The sequence below is a fragment of the Panthera onca genome, chromosome F2 (assembly GCF_046562875.1).
Source record: "Panthera onca isolate mPanOnc1 chromosome F2, mPanOnc1 haplotype 2, whole genome shotgun sequence".
NCBI lineage: Eukaryota > Metazoa > Chordata > Mammalia > Carnivora > Felidae > Panthera > Panthera onca.
Window position 1 is genome coordinate 29,372,739 of NC_138356.1, and position 22,818 is coordinate 29,395,556.

The window sequence follows — 22,818 nt, forward strand, 5'->3', positions numbered from 1 at the left end:
TCCTGGGCCAAGAGAGCAATACATGCATTTCTTTCAAAACCTAGCTCAAAGGGAGCTTTCTTCACCCCAGGAGCAGGAATTTCTCTGTCCCTTGCCATCACTGCACCTTGAACATTATCTCACAATTCATCGCTGATAATTTTAGTTATTTATTTGTATGCCTTGCTCAGTTCGGATTTCCAGACATTGCACACAATGCCTAACATGAAATAGGACACATAATTTAAGGAATGACCGTATTCCTCAATACTGGATAATAGTCTTTAGCTATGTTAAATGATATTGGGTATGCACACAACTTGAAAATCTTTTAACTCTCATGCAAATGATTTCAAAAGCCAGATGCTTGGAGTTGAAATAGCTTCATTGCCTCTGTCACCAATAGCATTTGCTCATTCTTTATCTTCAGTTATGAAGTAAGTACAAAAAATGGTTTTATCAACCACAAAAATCTTCTTCCTATTGCTGGAGTTTTATAACAGTATGGCACAAAGGAATCATAGAGAAAAGCTAGCTGACCAACTTATTTGCCTTATTCTGCTTAAATCACATATTTTGGTTTTTAGTCCAGATATGTCTAGTGTGTCCAAGAAATTTGACTTTGAAAATGAACTTGAATTGACTAAATTATTTGGTGTAGCTATTAACCTCAGAAGTCATATTATAAAAGCTTGAGATATAAAACAAAATGCAAATGTATTAATTAACAATAAAAGATATAGATGTGTTTAGAGACCTTACTATTCCTATCCACTCCTATTAAACAGGAGGCAAAATTAGAAATCAGAGGGCCATATGTTAAGTGTGGAATCATAGGAAAGGGAAACTGCCAGTCTTATGAGATGTTTCTTCCAGACTAGAAAAAAGCAAAATGAACCATCCCTGACTTCGCTGTTAACAGAGCACACTTCTTCTCCGGGACCTGGACGCACTGCGTCTGGTAGGGTAAATGACTTTCTCCTGACCAATGCAGGAGAAATACTACCAACTCTCTGTTTGGGGGGGATAGGTTTGGTCTTTCCTGCTGCCTAGATTCTTGTTTCTGCTTACAATTTTCACTTGTTTTTATTTTGTTTTGACAGGGCATAATAAGGCGACCTCAGAACTCACCCCTCTCACTCTTGATGTTCGCTCCTTGGCCTTTTGTCCTGGCTTGGCCTTGTTATCCTAGTTATGATTTTCACTTCCTCTTAATCACATTACAGGTAGACCAGGGAATAAGGCAATCACCCTGGATAAGACGTAGTCACAGTTTTCTCAGGCATACAGTTATGATTTATCTCATCTATAGGTGACAGGTCTCATCTGCCATACTTTTATACTTTCTGATTTTTGTTTTCAGACAATGGCATTCTGGAAGCACCTAACGGTAGTCCCCTAGATACTGACTATACTTGACACATGATGGTTTTAACAGCTATAGTCCCAAAATAATGTTTTGAAAAGGAAGATGGAAAATTAAATATGAAGAGCTGAATCTTTCTCATACTGACCCTTCAAAACACTTCTCTTTCTGCCTCTACTCAAAAGCAGAAGATGGGAGGTGACCTTCATAAAGTTATATTGGGTAGAAAAATTACTCACTGCCAGAGGCTAGGAAGAGAGGCTCTCTGTTCACATGATCTCCCCCGTGGTTTTCCGTGGTTGCAGAAGCTCAGAAGAGTGTGTATACAGGTATTCTCTGTGTGGCTCAGGAGTTGACTTCATTTTTTTTTTTTTAATTCTACTCATGGGATGCCTGACTTCTTTTCCAAGGTTGGCCACAATCATTCATGGCCTTGAAGGGCATAACTTGTGCATTATCTGCATTATGTTTCATACCTATATAACAGAGATAAAAGATACTTTTGAGTATAAAAGTAGGTTTTGATCTACTATATAGATTTAAACCAGTGTCAGCTTCTAAGAAAAAAGAAATTATTCAATGTATTTTTTAAAGGTTTTAATCCTAGTTGCTCTATTTTGGGCACTTTTCTGAAATGTGATTCCAATTATTTATATAATAGAAAAGAAAAAGCTAAGCCTCTTTCAGTATGTGACTCACAACTCACTACCCACACACAACTTTTAAAATTATCTTTAAACAATATTAGCATATTTTGGCGCTTAACTATACTATCGCTGGCCACTTATTAAAACTTTCAGCTGTTTCTGTGAGGATCACTTGTTTTATGGACCCTTTTCAATAGGTTCATTCACCTTCCCCTGATCTAGATTCTTGATTCTTCCTCCTCATCATAAAATACTCAGAAAGATTGCTTATGCATTTGCATTAGGAACTATAAAAAGAGCATAAAAGAAAATGGGCCTTAAAGAAAATTTTAGAGTACACTGACATGCAATACACGAACAGCAAAATAAGGAGAGTGAGTCACTATAAAATTAGTCAATTGGATTCAGAATGTATGTTTTAGGGATAAGTGTATTTAAGGTTCATAAAAGTAGATGAGGCAGATAATACTGACTTACATGTGTAGAATGTGTGGCAATATAATCCAGTGGTGAAGACAAAGGCATCGGAGCGATAGGCCTGGGCTCACAGTCCAGCTTTCCAAATTACTTGCCATGTGACTACTGATGTGACAATATCTTTTGGACCTTTGGCATTTAACTGATCTAGGCCTCCAATCACTCCTCCGTAAAATGGGGTTTCTAATACCTTCTTGTTTGTTGACTGAATGATATAAAGTATAGGAAAGTACTGAGCACAGTGCCTGGACATAGCGAGAGTTCAACAAATAGTTGTGTTTTACTCATATATGGAAGTTAAGAAACTTAACAGAAGACCATGGGGGAAGGGAAGGGGAAAAAATAGTTTCAAACAGAAAGGGAGGCAAACCATAAGAGACTCTTAAATACAGAGAACAAACTGAGGGTTGATGGGGGAGCAGGTCTAGTAGAGGGGAAAATGGGCGATGGGCATTGAGGAGGGCACTTGTTGGGATGAGCACTGGGGGTGTTGTATGTAAGCAATGAATCACGGGCATCTACCCCCAGAACCAAGAACACACTGTATACACTATATGTTAGCCAACTTGACAATAAATTATATTAAAAAAAATAGTTGTGTTTTAGAATCACTGTGCTTTCTACTTATTCAAAGAGTTTTCAAATGCATCATCTTTTCTGATCTGGACATCAGTTTGGTAGAGAAGATCAACAGGTATTATATACCCTTTATAACCCCCTACACACACACATCCATCTTCCAGTTAGATGAGGAAAGAGAGATGCATAAAATGGAAATGATCTGCTTAAGCTATTGACAGCATCAGCACAAAAACTGAACTAGAACTCTTTCTACTCCGTCTCACCAAATAGGAAGCATAGCCATAGGTGTTCTCGACTCCAGACAGAGTGACACCATGTATGCAAATACTGTTCTCTGACCAGACTAGGAAAACTTTATAGAAAACATTAAAGATTTCCAGGACTATTTGAGCGGTGGGTACAAGGTGACTTTTTAGATGAGGTGTAAGATTGGTGCTTAGCCCTGCTTGGGGAAAATCTCACCAGGGGTGTATTCTAAGGGGATGGACCCTTGATATATGCCAGAGAAGAGTAGAGATACATCAATTTCTTCTGCAAGTAGGACATACCCACCCATAGAACTGTAATAAAGATTAACTTGGTTAAAATGCATGAAGGAATTTGTACGTGGAGCTGTTACAGAAGTTGAGACTCTGGACATAAAGAAAGTAGAAAAAATTATGCAGCTCCGTTCTTTTTCCCTTTAATATATGCTATCTCAGATTGTGTAAAATCTTTTTACTTTGTTAGATTTGCCTGAATTTAGGTTAGGGAGTCACTGAGGTTAATAGGCATCCATTTATAAGGTATACATAGTTCTAAAGTTTATTTATTGACCAGCCATTTATAAATTAATATGTTGTTTAATCAGATTGTTTTCCTAATTTTTATTTATTTTTAATTTTATTTTTTTAATGTTTATTTTATTTTGAGAGAGAGCGAGCGCAAGCATGAGTGGGGGAGGGGCAGAGAGAGAGAAGGAGAGAAAGAATCCCAAGGAGGCTCCACACTGTCAGCACAGAGCCCAACACAGGGCTCAATCCCACAAACTGTGAGATCATGACCTGAGCTGAAATCAAGAGTTGGACATTTAACCAACTGAGTGCGCCCCACTTTTTCTTTAAATGTTTTTTTATGTTATTTTGAGAGAGAGAGAGAGGGAGAGTTGCTTTCCTAACTTTTAAATGACACTGAAGAAAAATCAGAATAATTCTGGCAAGAAGAGGCAGATAATTTGAGGATAAAGAGCAATTTGGTAGTACACAATATTGGGTGTCCAAGTATAAGAGTACAGTGTTTTTAAAGGGCAGAGAGTTGCACAGAAGGAGATGGCAGAGTCTCAATATTACTATATGGCAAAATTTTCCAGATTTATGCCTATAACAAGAGAAAGCATAGAAATATTTTTATTCTTCATATTCCTCTTGCATAAGGAGGCCCTTATGCTTCCTGTAACCTTAACTTATGGTCCCACTCACTAATATTTGACTCTACAATGGTTAAACAGATGTTTTGGGCTGGCCTGGGAGGCTATATTATTTCTATGGGAAAATTAGTCCCAAGTTTTAAGTAAACAGCCTACAAATGATATTTTTTAAACCTAGGAAATATCTATGTTTATATTATACATATTGATTTAGCATGCTAGTATCTTTAAATAAGAAAAAGGCAATTATAACATCCTTTATCTTTAGCTCTCTACAAATTGAGTACATCTCTTGATTTTCTACTGTTATTGGCCAGTGTATTTTTCTGTATTACTTTACAAATGTAATGAAACAGCAGTAGAAACTGATATGTTTTATATATTTTTAAGGATAGTTCCAGTTATTTAATTACCGCCAAATTGGTTTAGGGGAATCGTCCAAAGTAAGGAGACCATCCTCTGGAAATACCTACTATAATGATTCACAAAAATAAACTACTGAATAAATTCATATATTAAAAAAAATATAATTAGCAGTATTTACTTGAATCCTTGCTAATCATCAAACTATAGTAAAGATATTGGATCTCTTTTTCTTTTTTTTTTTAAGATTTTTTTAAAAGTTTATCTATTTATTTTGAGAGAGAGAGAAAAAGCATCAATGGGGGAGAGGCAGATAAAGAGGAGAGAGCAAGAATCTCAAACAGGCTCTGTGCTCCCAACGTGGAACCCAATGTGGGGCTTGAACTCATGAACTGTGAGATTATGACCTGAGCCAAAGTTGGAAACTTAACCAACTAAGACATCCAGGTACCCCTCATTTCTTTTTCTAAATATACTATTTTTCTTTATTTGCAAACCTGACTGCAAAGCCCCAAATATGAATAGCACCAAATTCAGTACAGAAGTTTTCAGAGCAAATGACATTTATTTGGCATTATTCTTATCCTAGATGACGTCCTTCATTTTTCATTGAATTTAAATCACGGTTACAAAATTTATGAGTTAATCTGAGCCAGCTTCTAAAGTATCACATTAACACTGAAGACATTTAAACACAAGGATTTAGACCAATACATCACCACTCAACACGTTTCAGGCCTCTCCCTCTTCATCTTAGTCCAAGTTACCATTATCTCTCATCTGGCATTTTATAATAGCCTCTGAAATTGGATTTCTTTGCTTTCACTCGGCCATCTGCAATCAAGCCCCAACACTGTGGCCAAAATGATATTTTTAAATAAATTAGATCACATCACTTTTCAGCTTAAATTCCTCCAGGTGCTCTCCACTGCACTTAAAATATTAATTCAAACTTCCAATCATAGCCTATCAGGGTATCCATGACTTAGTTTACCTTTTTTCTTGTCCTTCCTCCATTTATTTCTACCTTCCAACCCTACTGGCTTCTCTGTGTTTCTCAAGGAAGTCTAGTCTGTTTCCTACCCAGGTTTCTGGCACTGTAACTTCCATCAGGAATGTCCTGGCTCTTGGATTTCACAAACCTGGATTCTTTTCTTTCTTTAGGTCTTAGCTATTCCCTGCTTGTCTCTGTAATGTTGCCCCAGACCACCCAGTGCCTCTTTAGAATATGAGCTTGTCTTATTTTCTTCATAGTTTCTGCTACTGGCTATGATTATTTTATTTATAGCTCTGTTTGTCTTCCCTCCCCACTACAATTTAAGCTCTCTGAGAACGGGGATCTTGCCTGGTTCTTAGACACTATCACTGAGATCTGTTCCTAGTTACTTAATAGTAGTTGAACTCAGGGTATTTTAAATTCTTATAACCTATATTTTACAATAGAAGGAGACCTTAAATACTACAAAGCAGCATCTTTTCGTGTTATGGATAATAAAGCAGAGCACAGGGAGTTAAAACACATATTTGGAAAGTTGTAAGACCAGTAGTAGAATCCAGTTCTCCTAACTCCACAACTGCACATGGTCTCTCCATTATAGCTAGTTGTCCTGAATTTCCCTAGTTGCCTAATTCTTCAGCTAGCTTGATCATTATTTCTTCCTCTTCCTTCCTTGTACAATTTTTTTCTAAGATTTTGTTTTGTCTATTCATTACTGCTAACATAATTCATTTATTTCTGAGGCTTACTAACTCCATGAAGTGCTTTGTGATGCTAGTTATGAGAAATATCTTATGAAAATAAACCATAATGTGAAAAAAGCCAGTCTCCAGCAGTACTGCACACAGTACATATAACAAAGGCTCAGTTGTGTTGTTGCAGGGAAGAGTCAATAATTAGTAACACATTTCTAAAGGTCTCTCTTGCATAATTTTTGTGTCCAGATGTCTATGACATTTGGGTTCTAAAATAGAGTTCCAAATACCACACATTCATGCACATTTTCCAAGAATAATTGGATGATTTTCGAATCTTTCTATTTAATAAACATCAGGACTAAAGATGGACTACTTCACAATATCAAATTTATTCATTTTAAACATCCGTTTTGATGTGGAAAGCATTTGGAATAAACACAATTAAGAGTGCCCAATTGTAAATCTTTTGAGGTTTTTGTTCATGATATGTCTCTTCCAACTGCTAGTAGTGTAAAAATGGAAAGTAATTTACATAAAAATTTTCAATTCACATGTTCTTGGAGATTAACTATTTTCCCCCCAGTCTTATTGAGAAATAATTGATATACATCACTGTATAAATTTAAGGCATACAGTGTGATGGTTTGATTTACATATATTGTGAAATGATTACCACAACAGGTTCAGATAACACCATCCTCTCATATAGATAAAGTAAAGAGAAAGAAAAAAAGAAAACTCTTAGGATCTACTCTCTTAACAACTTCCCTATCTATGACACAGCAGTGTTAGCTGTAGTCATTATGTTGTATATTACATCCCTAGTACCTATTTATCTCATTATTGCAAGCTTGTACCTTTGACCACCTTCCTCCAATTCCCTCTCCCTCCTCCTATTCTTCACCTCTGGTAACCACAAGTCTGATCTCTTTCTATGAGATTTGTTTTCTTTTTAGATTCTCTGTATAAGTGAGCATACAGTATTTGTCTTTGTCTTATTTCACTTAGAATAGTGCCTTCAAAAAAAAACTAAAAAAAAAAAAAAAAAAGAATAGTGCCTTCAAGGTCCATCCTTCTTGTCACAAGTGGTAGGATTTTCTCCTTTTGTTTTGTTTAATGGCTAATATTCCATTGTGTGTGTGTGTACATATCCATATGTAGATATATACACATGACAATGTCTGTATCCATTCATCAATTGATAGACACTTAGGTTCTTTCCATGCCTTCGCTACTGTAAATAATTCTGCTGTGGGGCACCTGGGTGGCTCAGTCGGTTAAGCATCCGACTTCGGCTCAGGTCATGATCTCACGGTTTGTGAGTTCGAGCCCCGTGTCGGGCTCTGTGTTGACAGCTTGGAGCCTGAAGCCTGCTTTGGATTCTGGCTCCCTCTCTCTCTGCCCTTCTCCTGCTCACGTTCTGTCTGTCTCTCTCTCAAAATTAAAATAAACATTACAAATTTTCTTTAAAAATAATGCTGCTATGAACATGGAGTTACAGTATCTTTTTGAGTTAGTGTTTTCACTTCCTTTGGATATATTCCCAGAGAGATTTACTATTAGCAATGCCCATGAAACCCTCTGGTGGATCTCCATGGCCCAGAGTATAAAGTCAGAGTGCCCTAATAAGATACAAGCCTCCTCTTTTGCACCTGGCCCTGACTACCTCTTCCACTCCTCCAAATTTATGCTCCAGGAACACTGAACTGCCTATATTACCTGGAACACAGTGATGTGCTTCTTGTTTCAGTGCTTCTTGTCTTTGCGCACACTGGGCTCTTTCTTTCCACTTCTCCCACCTTAGTTCTATGCACCCTTTAAATTCTAGTTCGTGTGCCAGTTCTGTAGGAAACTGTCTCTGATGCCCTCAAGTTGGTTGTGGTAGTTCTTGAAAGCATAACTCCCTCACTGGACTACACTGAATTATAACTGTTTATGCAGGCTTCCTGTTGGGCCATGCACTAACAGGAGCTCATCTTTGTCTCTAAGCATCTAGTACAAGGTAAAGTAAAGTTAAATAAGGCTTTCACATAAGAAAATTAAAGTACAGAAAAATAAAGGTTAGACTTCAGTGAGAAACCTTAATTAATTACAACAAACTAACTACTTGAATTTACTGGACTTTTAGACTGTTTATATTTTTAAAAGTCTCAGGAAGATGTTTTTACCTAGGATCTCTTAAAAATGAATGAAAGAAAGAAAAGACAATTTTCAGGATATGTCATAGCATAAAGCAAGATTTAGCACAATCTTTTAAACCTTCAACACCTATTCCAGTGGCCACCAATCCTTGGAGAATTGAGATTCCTCAAAACGAGTTAAAATAATCTTTAATCCACTATTGTAGTTTGAATATCTATGTATGTATAATTCAATAGTGATGCTGTATGAATATTTATTTGTCTTTATTTTTTTTAATGTTACTTATTTTTGAGAGACAGAGACAGAGTGTGAGCAGGAGAGGGGCAGAGAGAGAGGGAGACACAGAATTCGAAGCAGGCTCCAGGCTCTGAGGTATCAGCACAGAGCCCGACACAGGGTTGCAACTCAAGAACAGTGAAATCATGACCTGAGCCCAAGTTGGACACTTAACTGACTGAGCCACACAGGCGCCCCTGTATGAGTATTTCTAAATGTATGTTGATATTAATAAAATATAAACCCATTTAAGCAATAAATAATTCACAGAACCAACATCAAATATATTTTTCCAATCCACGTATTCATACTTCATTGAATAAATACATACTGAGAACTAGTACCTGCCAGTCCAGGTACTGGGGATTCAATAATGAACAAGTTAGATGTGGCTCCTGCCCTCAAGGTGTTTACAGTCTAGTTGGAAAGAGACAACAAACAATAACAAATTGGGTGAGACTTATGAAAGGAAAAACTAGGAGTTATGTCAGAGAAAAACAGGAGAGAAGGAAACATATTCCAAGAAGGCTTTTCCAGGAAAGTGACTTTTAGACTAAGATCTAAGGTCTATGAAGCAACCAGCCAGGAAAGAGGTGAAAGAATAGCATTCCATTCAGATCAGCGTGAGCAAAGGCCCAGCCAAGTAAGAATCTTAAGTGTTTGAGGACATGAAATGAGGTCAGTGTGGGTGCAGCATACTGGGCAATAAGTGAGATGGAGTTGGAGAAGTGGGCAGGAACAGATCATTCAGTGTGGGTCATTATAAGATTTCCTTCTAATCACAGTAGGAAAAACTAGACGGGATAGGCTACTCACTGTCTATCTACATTACTAGATGCAGTAAGTACTATCTTATGCTGCATGTAAATAAGCATTTGTGTTTCCAGATACTCAAGTAATATTTCTAAAAATATTTCTTTCAAAATGTAGAAGGAACACTGGCATACTGAACAGTTTCCTAAAATATGGACAATTTCTTCTAACAGATCTAGTCAATTATGCATTGATAGAAACGTGGACCACCACAGCACCCTCCTCAACCAACCTTAAACAAATATCCACAGAAAAAAAGGAATTATTGAAATTAGGATCCAAGGGGCAAATTTTTTTTTTCTTTACCTCTGGGCACACCAAATGGCAACATTCTATCAAGTTCACGATAGTCCAGCCAACTCAAAACGGTTATGACCTGAAATAGAACTCATAGAGGAAACAGATGAATTTAGCCAGGGATGGATGTTGCCGCCTTCATACTTGAATTCCAGAAGATCACTATTCTGTTTGCTAGTCTACGCTTATTCTCATTGTTTATTTTCACATAGCTGAGTTTTTGTGCTTCCAAGGTATTCTCGCATATGAGGGGGAGGCTATGCTTCTATGTCCTTTTGTGTTTGAACGACAGTCTTAAATTTAAAATAAGAATATGGTGATCATAAACATATATTAATGACTCTCTATACAGTATTTTATGATTTTTTTAATGTTTGTTTATTTTATTTTATTTCATTTTATTTTATTTTTGAGAGAGAGAGAGAGAGAGAGAGAGAGAGAGACAGAGCATGAGCAGGGGAGGAGCAAAGAGAGGGAGACATAAAATCTGAAGGAGGTTCCAGGCTCCGAGCTGTCAGCACAGAGCCTGATGTGGGGCTCAAACTCATGAACCGTGAGATCATGACCAGAGCTGAAGTCAGTTAATCAAATGAGCTACCCAGGCGCCCCAGTATTTTATGATTTTTAAGTACCTTCACCAATTTGTGAATGCATGGATCCTATAACTGGAGGCATTTGTCCTCTATAGTACTGTGAGAAGAGATCGAGAAATCAGCTGTCAGTGACTTCCCTGGGGTCTCCAAAGTTTTGGTGATGTAAGCACTTTTCTTCATTGAGTTAAATTTAGGAGGAAAGAAAAATCTGCTGAGTTTGTGTTTTTTATGGCAATAAGCCAATTTTCTTTTCCATATGTTGTTTGCCCTAGGGCACTCATAAGGTACATGGGATTCATTTCCACTGAAGGAGAAGGCTTAGAGCATGGGGGAGAACATGAATGAGACAAGATGGTATGAGTAGCTGTTTACTATGATCTGCAAAAAAATATATAAAAATTAGGACCGAACCATAATTGCACCAAAAACCATAAAATGCCTAGGAATAAATATAACCAAAGAGATCAAAAATCTCAAAAACATAAGAGACTCGTAAATATGGAGAACAAACAGAGGGTTACTGGAGGGGTTGTGGGAGGGGGGATAGACTAAATGGGTAAGGGGCATCAAGGAATCTACCCCTGAAATCATTGTTGCACTGTATGCTTAGATGTAAATTAAAAATATATATATATAATAATAAATTAATTTAAAAAAATTAGGACTGAAGGCTAGGGATTAGGAATGTGCACAAAGTGAGGCTGGCATTCATATAAGTCGGCAGATTTTCTTGATTTGTTGTGCAAAACAGGTTGCTGGAAAGTCAAGGCCAGGAAAGCATGAAGTACAGGCCCTTACAGAGATCACAATCCATTGGGATTTCAGACAAAGAGGTAACCCAGGGTTTGATTAAGGGCTCTGAAGAGAGAAGAAGAGGGGTGCCTGGCAGGCTCACTTGGTAGAGCATGCAACTCTTGATCTCAGGTTGGGAATTTGAGCTGCACATTGGGTGTACAGCTCACTTAAAAATAAAAATAAATAAATGAAGAGAGAAGTAGAGATTACTGTGATGGTATAGCGCATAGGAAGGATTTGGGGCCTGTGGGAAGGTAAGCCTCCTAGAGGAAGTCCTTTCTAAGCTGAGATTTAAGTAATAAAGATGGCATTTCAGGCACAGGAGTGGGATGGGTGGGTGAGAATGGGGACCATGGAGGAGGAAGTGTTTATGCAAAATATTGTTAAATTCGAGGTACATTCCAGGAACTGAGTGTAATTCAATATGCTGAAGCACAGTGTGCAGGTGGAGTGGGTAGGGAGTGATTAAAAGCGAGGCTAGAGATATACACTCAATTACAGAGAGCCTTATAGAACAAGGTAAAAATTGATATGGGGGCAATGGGGATCCAATAAGGATTTTAAGAAGGAGAATGATCAATTGAAAAAGAGCAGTTAGGCGTCAGTGTGAAGAATGCATTGAAGTGGAAATAGTGAGATTTGATAATTGGTTAGAAGAAGGAGGTGAAGGAAAAGGAAGCCTACCTTTCTCTAGTTTCCTGGTTTAAAGAGCTGGTGGATGATGTATCAGTTCTCTAGCAGGGAACCAGAGTCAGTTGGGCTACTGTTCTTGGCACTAAGTCATACTATCTCCCTTCTATCACAGATCATGCATGTTGTCTTGAGAGGGAAATTGGGGCAGCCAAAATGCAGCTACGTATTGGGAACCATAGTTGTGATTTGCCAAGTTAGTCCTGTTTTATGCCTATTGTCCTGACATCTCATCTGCTGAAGCATTTTTCTGGAGAAGAGTGTCCTGGTTTGGACCTTACTAATGGGTGACTTCCCTTAGAAAGAAAAATAAGTTAGCTCTTTTCTTGAATACAAATTTTACTAGGGTTGCAGTCATAAGCTAGTGTGTAAAAGGAATGAGTTGGCTAGAATAATATAGTAATGAATAATTCATTATTCATATCACTTATCTGAGTAAAATTACTGTAGGAGACATTCTAAGTTATAACTATCTTGATTGAAAAAAGTTCAAGTACTTGTTGAACCTGCCCATTTTAATTTTTAAATTGGAAGTATAAGTTTTTCTAAATATTCCAGAGAGGGTTAATAAACCATAGACATGGCTACAGTACTACACATGTTTTGCAGAGCTTTTTTTCACAAAGATATGATTTATTATAGATAAGATTATTCTCAGGATATAGTTAAGGAAGCCCCATTATATCCTAAAGTAAATAGCTGATTTCAGGGCTACGGGAAAAAAAATCTTCAGGATATCTGAATTTGGTGAAACTATTCTATGGCTCTGTCTTAAAAATTATCTATCTAAATGTTTTTATCTATATACCTCATTTATATATTTATAGCCCATCTCTTTCCAAAAAATATGTAAGATAGCCACAAAAGATTCATACACCACTAGAAAACATTTTTGCACAGAAGCTGGTATGTTTCTAACTGCAAACTCCTTCAAAAGATAACTTATACAGGCTGCCTGGTTATTTCACTTTCAAACAGATTGTATTCCAAAAATGCATTTGAGGGTTGGCTCTTTGGAAGTTGGAATAAATTTTTCTTTCAGAAACACTATGATGGTTGAGTTCCTAGGCAAGTGCACAAAAACCTGGTTAATCTTATATATATACTACTTGCTTGAATTCTGGGTCCTAGAAGCATTACTGAGGACAGCAGAATAAAGAGAGCTTTCCCCCCACTTTCTATATAAAGAGGAAAGTTCTAGAAAATTTGAACTCTATCTTGTTCTCTCCACCTTTTTCTCCCTGTTTCTTTCTCCTCCTGGTGATTCTTCAAGGTCCCAGTGATGTCCCAAGTCCTCACTACTTCCCTCCATTTGGGCCTGTTCCAATTCCTTGAAAATGTCCAATTTCCTAATGATTGCTTTGTTCTTCCTTAATACAACTCCCATGCTTTCAATGTAGTTGTCTTAACTTCCCATTGAAACATTCTAGTTGTGAATAACTAATTAACTCTGGATATTTGAAGAGCTCTTTTAAAATATGGAGGGAATGTATATTATTTCAAACATTTATGTTTTGGGAGGAAGAGCGTAATGCAATTTAACAACAGGCCTCCAAAGTTTGATTCTTTTTTTTTTTTCTTAATTTTTAAAAATGTTTTCCAAAAACATTTCTTAACATTTATTTATTGGGGGGGAGGGGCAGAGAGAGGGAGACAGAGGATCTGAAGCAGGCTCCATGCTGTGAGTACAGAGCCCAATGTGGGGGGTCAGCCCATGAACTGTGAGATCATGACTTGAACTGAAATCAAGAGTTGGCCACTTAACTGACTGAGCTACCCAGGCAGCCCAAAATTTGATTCTTTAAATTCCTACTTTTATTTTTTTTTTATAATGTTTGCCCTTACTTTTTAACATTTGTTGTTGCCTTTACTTTTTTAAGTGAATGATAGCAATGATGAACATATCATTTTATAAAGTACATTGGTATAATTTTGAAACCTGTTAAGGTATTGTTCTTATTTAACAGGAAGGGAAGCCGAGGCTCAGAGAAGCTAAGTAAGTATCTTGCTTGGAATCTCCAGCTCAGGCTGGAAAGGACCCAGGTTCTGAGATTCTGCTTTTGGGCCAGTTCTGCTGCATTCAACTGCCTCTCCAGTTTCCAAAGTTCCCAATATTTCCATGCTGACATTGAAGGTTCTAGCACTACTCGTGAGGGGAAAAGCTTGGAAAGTCAGGGATTTAGTGTAGGACTGTCATTCCTTGAAAACCATTTTTTGTCAGACTGTAGATGTGTTTCTTCTTGTAAGAACTAGTCATGTTGCTAATAGCTGACATAAACCTGAGATCTGGTCAGAATAGACGGAGGACGGGGCGCCTGGGTGGCTCAGTTGGGTGAGCGTCCGACTTCAGCTCAGGTCCTGGTCTCACCGTTTGTGAATTCAAGCCCTATATGGGGTCCTGCACTGACAGCTCAGAGCCTGGAGACTGTTTCAGATTCTGTGTCTCCCTCTCTCTCTGACCCTCCTCTGTTCATGCTCTGTCTCTCTCTGTCTTAAAAATAAATAAATGTTAAAAAAAATTTAAAAAAAAAAAGAATAGATGGAGGGAGACATCAATAAATGGAAACTTTGCCCATTCAGAGGATATATTTATATTCATATATATATGCATATCAGAGAACATAGATCAATATATACTATAATTGTTTTCAATTTTCCATTACTGATGAGACAAATAATGTAAGCTATGAATGTCAGTATTGAGGAAACATTCAGAGATCGAGAACATACACTTGACCAAATCGTGAAGAAATGAAAAAAAGAAAAGGAGGTACAATCCAAGAGGCCATAATATTAATTGTTGTTATCAGAATTAAAATGAAGCCTGTCAAAATCAAATTTAGAAAGAGTCTGTATCTTTGGAAGAAAGAAAGCCTTATTGACAAGGTCTGATCATGCATTGGAAACTCTTTCCCTATTCCCTAATAACTTGTATGGATTTGTAAAGAGGATTTAGTTTACTTTCTCCTTTGGGGCCAATGTAACTAATCAGCAGTGAAAAAGATTACATAGGAAAACAGACATGCTCAGAAGTCCTAGCCACAGCTTTTGGCATGAAGCACCAAGAAGACCACTGGGACACCCCTTGGGGTGGTTAGAAGCATGAACCCTTGAAAATCTTGTTTTGGTCTGTCTAGTACTACAAGTGCTCTGAAAAAGCAATAGGGAAAGAACAGAAATAATTAACTCTCTCCATATTAAAAAAATTAAAGAGATAACTGAATTTAAAAATAATATTAGACAAACATTTATCAAAGCTTTTCAACAAGGAAAAACTTTTGCAAACCTGAGATCTGGTCAAAATAGACAGATGAAGGGAGACATCTGTGATTAAAGGAACTGTGATTAAAGGAAGTTATTAGACTATTGCCAGCATTAAAAAAAAAAAAAAGAGTCAGATGATCTCGTGGGAAAGAAAGTTTTGGGAATGGGGGTGTGAAATGAGGAGAATGAGCTATGGAGGGCTGTGGTAGTTTTTTTTTTTTTTTTTTTTTAATTGCTGATAATCTATCAAACCTAGATAGGAGAAAATCTCATCAGTGAAAATGTTAATCCATTTACTTTAAACAAGGCTAGAACTTGAAGTAGGCAGATAGGTTAGACTTTATCATTATTTGGGAGTGATTGGATATACTTGTAATTCAGAACCTCCTCAAAGAATGCTGAGGTTAAACTGGAGCAAAAGAAGCATTTTTCATTTTGTTTCGGGAGCTAGGGAAACTTGTTTGTCTAGAAGCATACTGGGTCTTACTGAGGTATAGGAAAATACACTAAGATTAATTTACTGTACTACATGTTATTAGTAAAATAAAGATTCTAAAATCAAAGATCTGGGGTACCTGGGTGGTTCAGTCATTTGAGTGTCAGACTCTTGATTTCGGCTCAGGTCATGATCCCAGGTTCGTGGGATCTAGCCCCATGTCAGCATGAAGCCTCCTTAAGATTCTCTCTCTCCTTCTGCCCCTCTCCCCTCTTGCACTCTCTAAAATTTAAAAAGTAAATTTTTTTTAATAAAATAAAAAATAAAATTGAAGACCTATGTGTATGCAATGGTTATTTGTAAAAATCTTTACTCAGTTAATCTGTCATTACTTAGACGTAAAAATGCTGTCTCTGTAACCTTAATTCTAGTGCAAAAAATGATTTTGTTCTGATATTCTCTATCAACATACTTTGCTTTTGCCAGCATATAATTCTCATAGTTTGATAAAGGAGCTTCTTTTGTATTTAAAGGATATCTTTGAATAAAAATAATATATAAATTATGTTTTGGATCAATTTACATTCAAATCCTTTACCTTTAGATTTAAGCTAAGAGCTCAATAATTTTTGAATAAATGAGTTTAAGACCAAGGTAAATTTTTTAGAAGGGCAGATTTAGTTAGCTACGGTAGGTGATACAGTACAGATACAAAGAGCATCCCACTGGCAGCAGAGTAAGTCAATATAGTCCTCTTAGTGCAATAAGGCCCAGAGGAGTGTATTAAAACTCAAAAGTCTTTACAGTATTTACTGTACAGGTTTACTGTACCGGTTTACTAAATTTGTCCAGTTCATTATTTTATAACATCTCCACAATTTCTATCTCCAAAATATGTCTTAAGTATGTCTACTTCTTGGAGCACCTGGGTGGCTCAGTCAGTTGGGCATCAGCTTTGGCTCAGGTCACGATCTCACGGCTTGTGACTTCAAGCCCTGTGTCGGGCTCTGTGCTGACAGGTCGGAGCCTGGAGCCTGCTTCAGATTCTGTGTCTCCTTGTCTCTCTGCCCCTCCCCCACTTGTACTCTGTTTCTCCCTCTCAAAAATAAATAAACATTAAAAAAATATATATTTGTCACAATTTATAATGACTTTGTTTCCTTCTAACTTACTGGTGTTTCTGTCTTTTCCCTCTAGACCCAGGACCACAGACTATGCCCATCTTGTTCTGATGAATGCCCAAGTACCTAACATATAGAGCCTGGTGAATTTATGAGAATTCATAAATGAAGAAATTAACAATAACCCTATAATGTGGACAGGCTTTTCAAAGAGGCAAAAATCACTTACTAATAATCACCTACCAGTGAAGTAGTGACCCAAATAAAAGTTAAGCCTTTATGATTGATAGTTTGGGGTTCAGTGAATGGCTGAATGATAGTTTGGGGTTCATTCACTGAATGGCCACTGGCTGTTTCTTCCTCTTGCCACACATCTTTGTTGAGAAAATTACTAATAGGAAAAAAACTGAGAATAGTCATGGAGCATGAAGAATACACATGATAAATTTGTTATTTTCTATACATGAGCAATGAGTAGACCAAATATAATATCTGCAAACTATGCAAAAATTAGACTGGAGAAGGCCTTGAACTTCAGGGTAGAAAGTCTAAATTTTATTTGGAAAGTAATGAGCAGCCTGTGAAGGGTTCAGAATAAAGAAAGAATATTTACCAAACAGAACTTTCAAATATGCAAAATGTGTGAGGTTAGTGTATCATAGGGATATATGGAAGGATACCCTCTAAGGGACATACTACTATTTGATTATGTGCTTGGTCAAATCACGTCCTTCCTGTACAGTGTCAAGATGATGAAATGAGGAGAGTCCAGAACCAGAGAAGAGGTATCCCTGTTCGAGTCCCATCACTAACTACCTACCGAAGGTTGTCATATATCCTGAGTCTTTCTAACCACTCAGATGAATGGCTTGTGTTAAATAACCTCTAAGCTTCCGATTCTAGCATTGAGGAAAGTGCATAGTGAGCACTAAACACATACTTACCTATTAAGAGAATTAATGAATAAATAAATGGAACCTATAACGACATTTGTCACATTTCAATATTTATAGTTCCTTATAGAAACTTTGACGTTTCAGAAGAGTATGAAGAAGGAAACAAATCACACATAAATCTCTGCTCCTCCCATTCTCTCTCTTAAAATTAATTAATTAATTAAATTAAAAATAAATAAAAAATACAATATAAAATTATGTGTGCCCCTGTACCATCCTTTTTAAAAACCATCTTAGTACAATCATTTTGTCATATTACTAAAAATTCTTCAGAAGCATGGTTTCTAATATCAGTAAAATAGTGATATACTTTTTTTTTTTTAATGTTTACTTATTTTTGAGAGAGAGACTGAGAAAGAGACACAGAGCATGAGCAGGGGAGGGGCAGAGAGAAAGGGAGAGACAGAATCTGAAGCAGGCTCTAGGCTCTGAGCTATCAGCACAGAGCGTGATGTGGGGCACAAACTCACAAACTATGAGATCATAACCCGAGCCAAAGTCCGATGCTTAACTGACTGAGCCACCAGGTGCCCCTGGGTACTCTCTTTTGAAATGAACCAGTACCTGGGGCACCTGGGTGGCTCAGTTGGTTCAGTGTCTGACTCTTGGTGTTGGCTGAGGTCATGACCTCACGGTTGGTAGGATCAAGCCCTACATCCACCTCTGTGCCAACAGCATGCAGCCTGCTTGGGATTCTCTCTCTCCCTCTCTCTCTGCCCCTCTCGGCTGGTGCGCGCACGCTCTCTCTCTTAAAATAAATTAAAAAAAAAAAAAAAAAAAAAAGAACCAGTATCTCACTTCATGCCCATCAGTCATCTGAAGTGACCTGTTGAGCATTACACTGTGTGTTGTACATGAATACTACCATCAAACTCAGGGCATTCCCCCCAATTTTATTTTCCTAGTATTTATTACTCATCTTTTTACCCTGGGAAGACATCCTGGACTTTTACAATGTCAGCAGAATTATGTATTCCCTCCTCTGTATTCCCATTTCACTATGTTTATCATTCTATTACTATAATCTTTATATCATAATTAGCTATCTATTTCCTTCTGTTAATTATGGGCTCCCAGAGGGCAGAGACTATTGTTCATCCTTGTGTCCTCAGGGCCTAGGACAGGGCCTGGAACTAAACTGGGTTGGGTTTGGTTTAAATCTCAATTTCAATGTATCCTGTAGTATAAATAGCCATCTGTCAGAAATTTTCACCTTTCAGGACTTACCATCGTTTCAGCTCTACATACCTAAAAGTATTAAAACTCCTAGCTCCTCCTACAAGAAAACAAACAAAAAATCCCTACTCCTTCTGTAAGAATATTTCTCCTTGTTATTGGTACCTTATTATCGTGGTCAAGCTTTAAACCTTGAAATTATTTTGACTATATTTGGTTACTTATTTCCAGTAACAATTTATTCTTTCCACAAATATATGCAGAGTGCTGCTTTAGGCCATGCCTTGTTCTGGGTGCTGGGTCTATAATAGCAAACAGAACAGACATGATTCCTTATCTTTTGGAGCTTACTTTCTAATGGAAGGAGGCAGTTAATAATGAAGCCAAGGAGAAAAATATCAGATAATGGTAAGTGCCTCGTGGAAAATTAGAACAAAATCATAAGTAGAGGGTAACTACTTTAGGCTGATCATCAGGAAACGCCTCCCTATAGCATATTTCTCCTGTCTCTCCCCTTTCTTTCTAGTCCTGCCAACAGGCCCTCCTCACTTCATGCCTGCATCAGCGTAATAGCTTAATGGATAGGCTTCCTGGCTCCAGAATTAACTCTATATCTTACCACTAAATTGATCCTCTATTTGATTGTTGTGGGAAAGACAGGATAAGATCCATGGAAAATTGTAATTTTCTCCTTTGTTAAGCACACAGATAACAGCCTAAATTACAGAACTCAGATCCAATTTTTACTCACCAAACAAAAAAACTTAATTACTCATTAAGCTAATAAGGCATTAAAATTGGAGAGATCTCTTTGAATTTAGGCTCAGAAACCTATCTGATTAGTATTTAGGGAGAAGGGATTCAGAATTATACCCTGAAGGGAGCAAAGATTGACTCCTTTTTCTTTAACTACTGAGGCCAGACAGAAAAGAACATTCATGGAGCTCCAGCTAGATGCTATGAACTGTACTGTTTTATTATCCTTCTATTACTTAAACCTCAAGATAACCCTCTAAAATAGATATAATTAGTTAACTTGCTTCAAATCTCCACAATTAGCAAGTGGTACATAGTACAGTGAGTAGCACTCAAGTTTGGGTAGAAACCCTAACTTTACAAATTGGTTATAAGTGATATCCTGAGAAACAAAAACAAGAACTACAAATCAGCTGAAAGAGTGGTACCTAGAATAATTATTTTATTTACATAATAAATGAATAAACAGATGAGAACAGGCAGAAAAATTTATACCCAAAGTAGTCATTTAGGGAAACGGGCAGGGGATGGAATTAACCAAAGTTAAAGATACTTATCTATTCATCAATGCAACAAATAGTCAGATGCTGTATTCAGCACTAGGGACATTGTTCCTGTTCTCTTGAACCTGAGGAGCTAGTGGGCCAGTAGATATTAATATATATGTGCTTTGAAACAAAAGCACAGGCTACATTGAGAGTTGGAGACCTGAACTATTCTAGAGGGTCCTTAGCAATTGACATTTAGGTTGGAATCTGAAAGGTAAATTGGAGTTTATCAGGCAAGTAAGCAGCTATTGAGCATTGAAGACAGAGTGAACATTACATTCTATATTGTACCATTACATCTTAAGGCAGAAAGCATCACAGTATTTGAAAACTGGAAGGGAACCACTTTGGGTGGAACATGAAAAAAGAGAGGGGGATGTAGAGTAAAGGAGATTGTGCAGGGACTTAAAGATTTTGAGCTTTATCCTAAGAGTAATAAGTAGACATTAAAGGGTTTTAAACCAGAGAAGGAAACACCAGATTTGTATTTTAAGAGATCACTATGTCTGCTTGCTGGAAAATAGGAGGGAAATCAATTTGAATGCAGAAAGACTACTAGGGACAGGATGGGTGGGTGGAGTCATTACAATAGCACAGGTGAGACTTGGTAATATATCTCACTGGGTCAGAGAGAACTGGGATGGATTCAAGAAGTATTTAGGAGACAGAATAGATAGGACTTGGTGACAGATCGTATTAGCATATGAGAGATAGGAAGGCTTCTGGAATAATTGGCCATATTTTCAAAGTAAGTAAGAAGGTGGTGTTAATTAGTGGCACTGGGACCCCAGATGGAAGAAGAGTGTGGGGAGTGAATACCATAAAGAAGTAAGCAGCTGAAGAATGTTTGGGATGGGCTGTATATTATGCCCACAGTGATAAAGGAAAGTTTGGAACTCATTGGCTAAGAACAGTAATCTCTAATTTCTTTTTCAGAGAGGGGACCCTGGGGCTATGGGACCCTGCCCTCCTGGGGAGAGTGGGGTAGGGGCCAGATTGCTCCTAGTTACAGGTCCCTGGTCTAAGCTTTTTTTTTTTTTTTAATGCCTATTAGTAAAAATAAATTGTCAGTAAGTAGTCCCATAAATTATAATTCACCAAATATTGGTAATCTCTACATTGATTTATTTTATAGATAAAATAAGTAGAAATAAAAATGATATCAATTTCTTCATATACCCCAATAAATCATGATACTGTGGACGTTAACTCACTTGAGTGTTTTGAAAAACACGGTATTATCATTTCAGATATACAACTCCTGGAAGAACCAAAGCCACCCTAAATATTTTAATTTAAATAAAATTGTAGGGGTGCCTGGGTGGCCCAGTCAGTTAAGTGTCCAACTCTTGATTTTGGCTCAGGTCATGATCTCACCATTTGTGAGTTCAAGCCCCACTTCGGGCTCTTGCACTGACAGTGTGGAGCCTGCTAGGGATTCTCTCTCCCTCCCTCCTCTTTCTGCCCCTCCCCTGCTCACACACTCTAAATAAATAAATAAATAAATAAACAAACAAACAAACAAACTAAAAAAAAGATTAACAACCAATCAAACAAACTAGATAACAAAGGAAAGCCTATCAAATACTGGGGTGCCTGGATTGCTCCATCAGTTGAGCCTCTGACTCTTGATTTCAGCTCAGGTCATGACCCCAGGCTCATGGGATGGAGCCCCATATCAGGCTCTGCACTGACTGTGGAACCTGCTTAAGATTCTCTTTCTTTCCCTCTGCCCCTCTCTCCTGCTCATTCTCTCTCTCTAAAACAAAGAGAGAGATAAACAAACAAAAAACCATCAAATACCTTACCCAAACTGAGAGGCTACCACCCTGGAGCCCAAATAGCAACTCTAGAAAAGTAACCAATCAAAGACAGGTTGCTCCCAGCAGACACATAACAAACTTCAAATTCACAGGCTACTAAAGTGGAAGTACATGTTTATTAGCTGGCACTGTTTTAGCTGCAAGAGACAGAGATACAAATTTTAACCTGTTTAAGAAAAAAGGGGGATTAATTAGGAGGGTTCTGGAGTGTTTTATGGGACCTAAAGAGAGTAACATGGTGAATCAAACCCAGGAACTTGAATCACATCAGTCCCTACATTTTCAAGGCTCTGTTCTTTTATACATCTTCTTTCTTCCTTTTATATTAATTACTTTAATTTTCATAACCTATGAAGTAGATATAACTAACATTCCCATTTTATGGATGAGGACGATGACCCTGAGTAGGTTGTTCAAGGTCATAAACTTAAAAAAGTGGCACAGCCAGGATTCAAACCCTAGCCATCTATTGCCAGGGTCCATTAACTTTCTATTATGGAATATTTTAAAGATACACAAAAGTGGAAAAACTAGTACAATTAATCCTATGCATGGACTAATCTAGCTGTGACAATCTAGGATACACACACACACACACACACACACAAGGCTATAACA

At 37.4% G+C, this 22,818-nt stretch overlaps 1 long non-coding RNA gene across 1 annotated transcript in view; it reads right to left on the reverse strand.

Moving 5' to 3' along the window:
* The window catches only part of LOC132664225 (uncharacterized), a 239,695-nt gene that overhangs the window by 194,853 nt on the left and 22,024 nt on the right, over positions 1-22,818 (reverse strand). Inside the window, exon 5 of the long non-coding RNA XR_013553356.2 lies at positions 1,585-1,821. This is a non-coding gene — a long non-coding RNA (uncharacterized LOC132664225). The remainder of the gene's footprint in view (positions 1-1,584; positions 1,822-22,818) is intronic.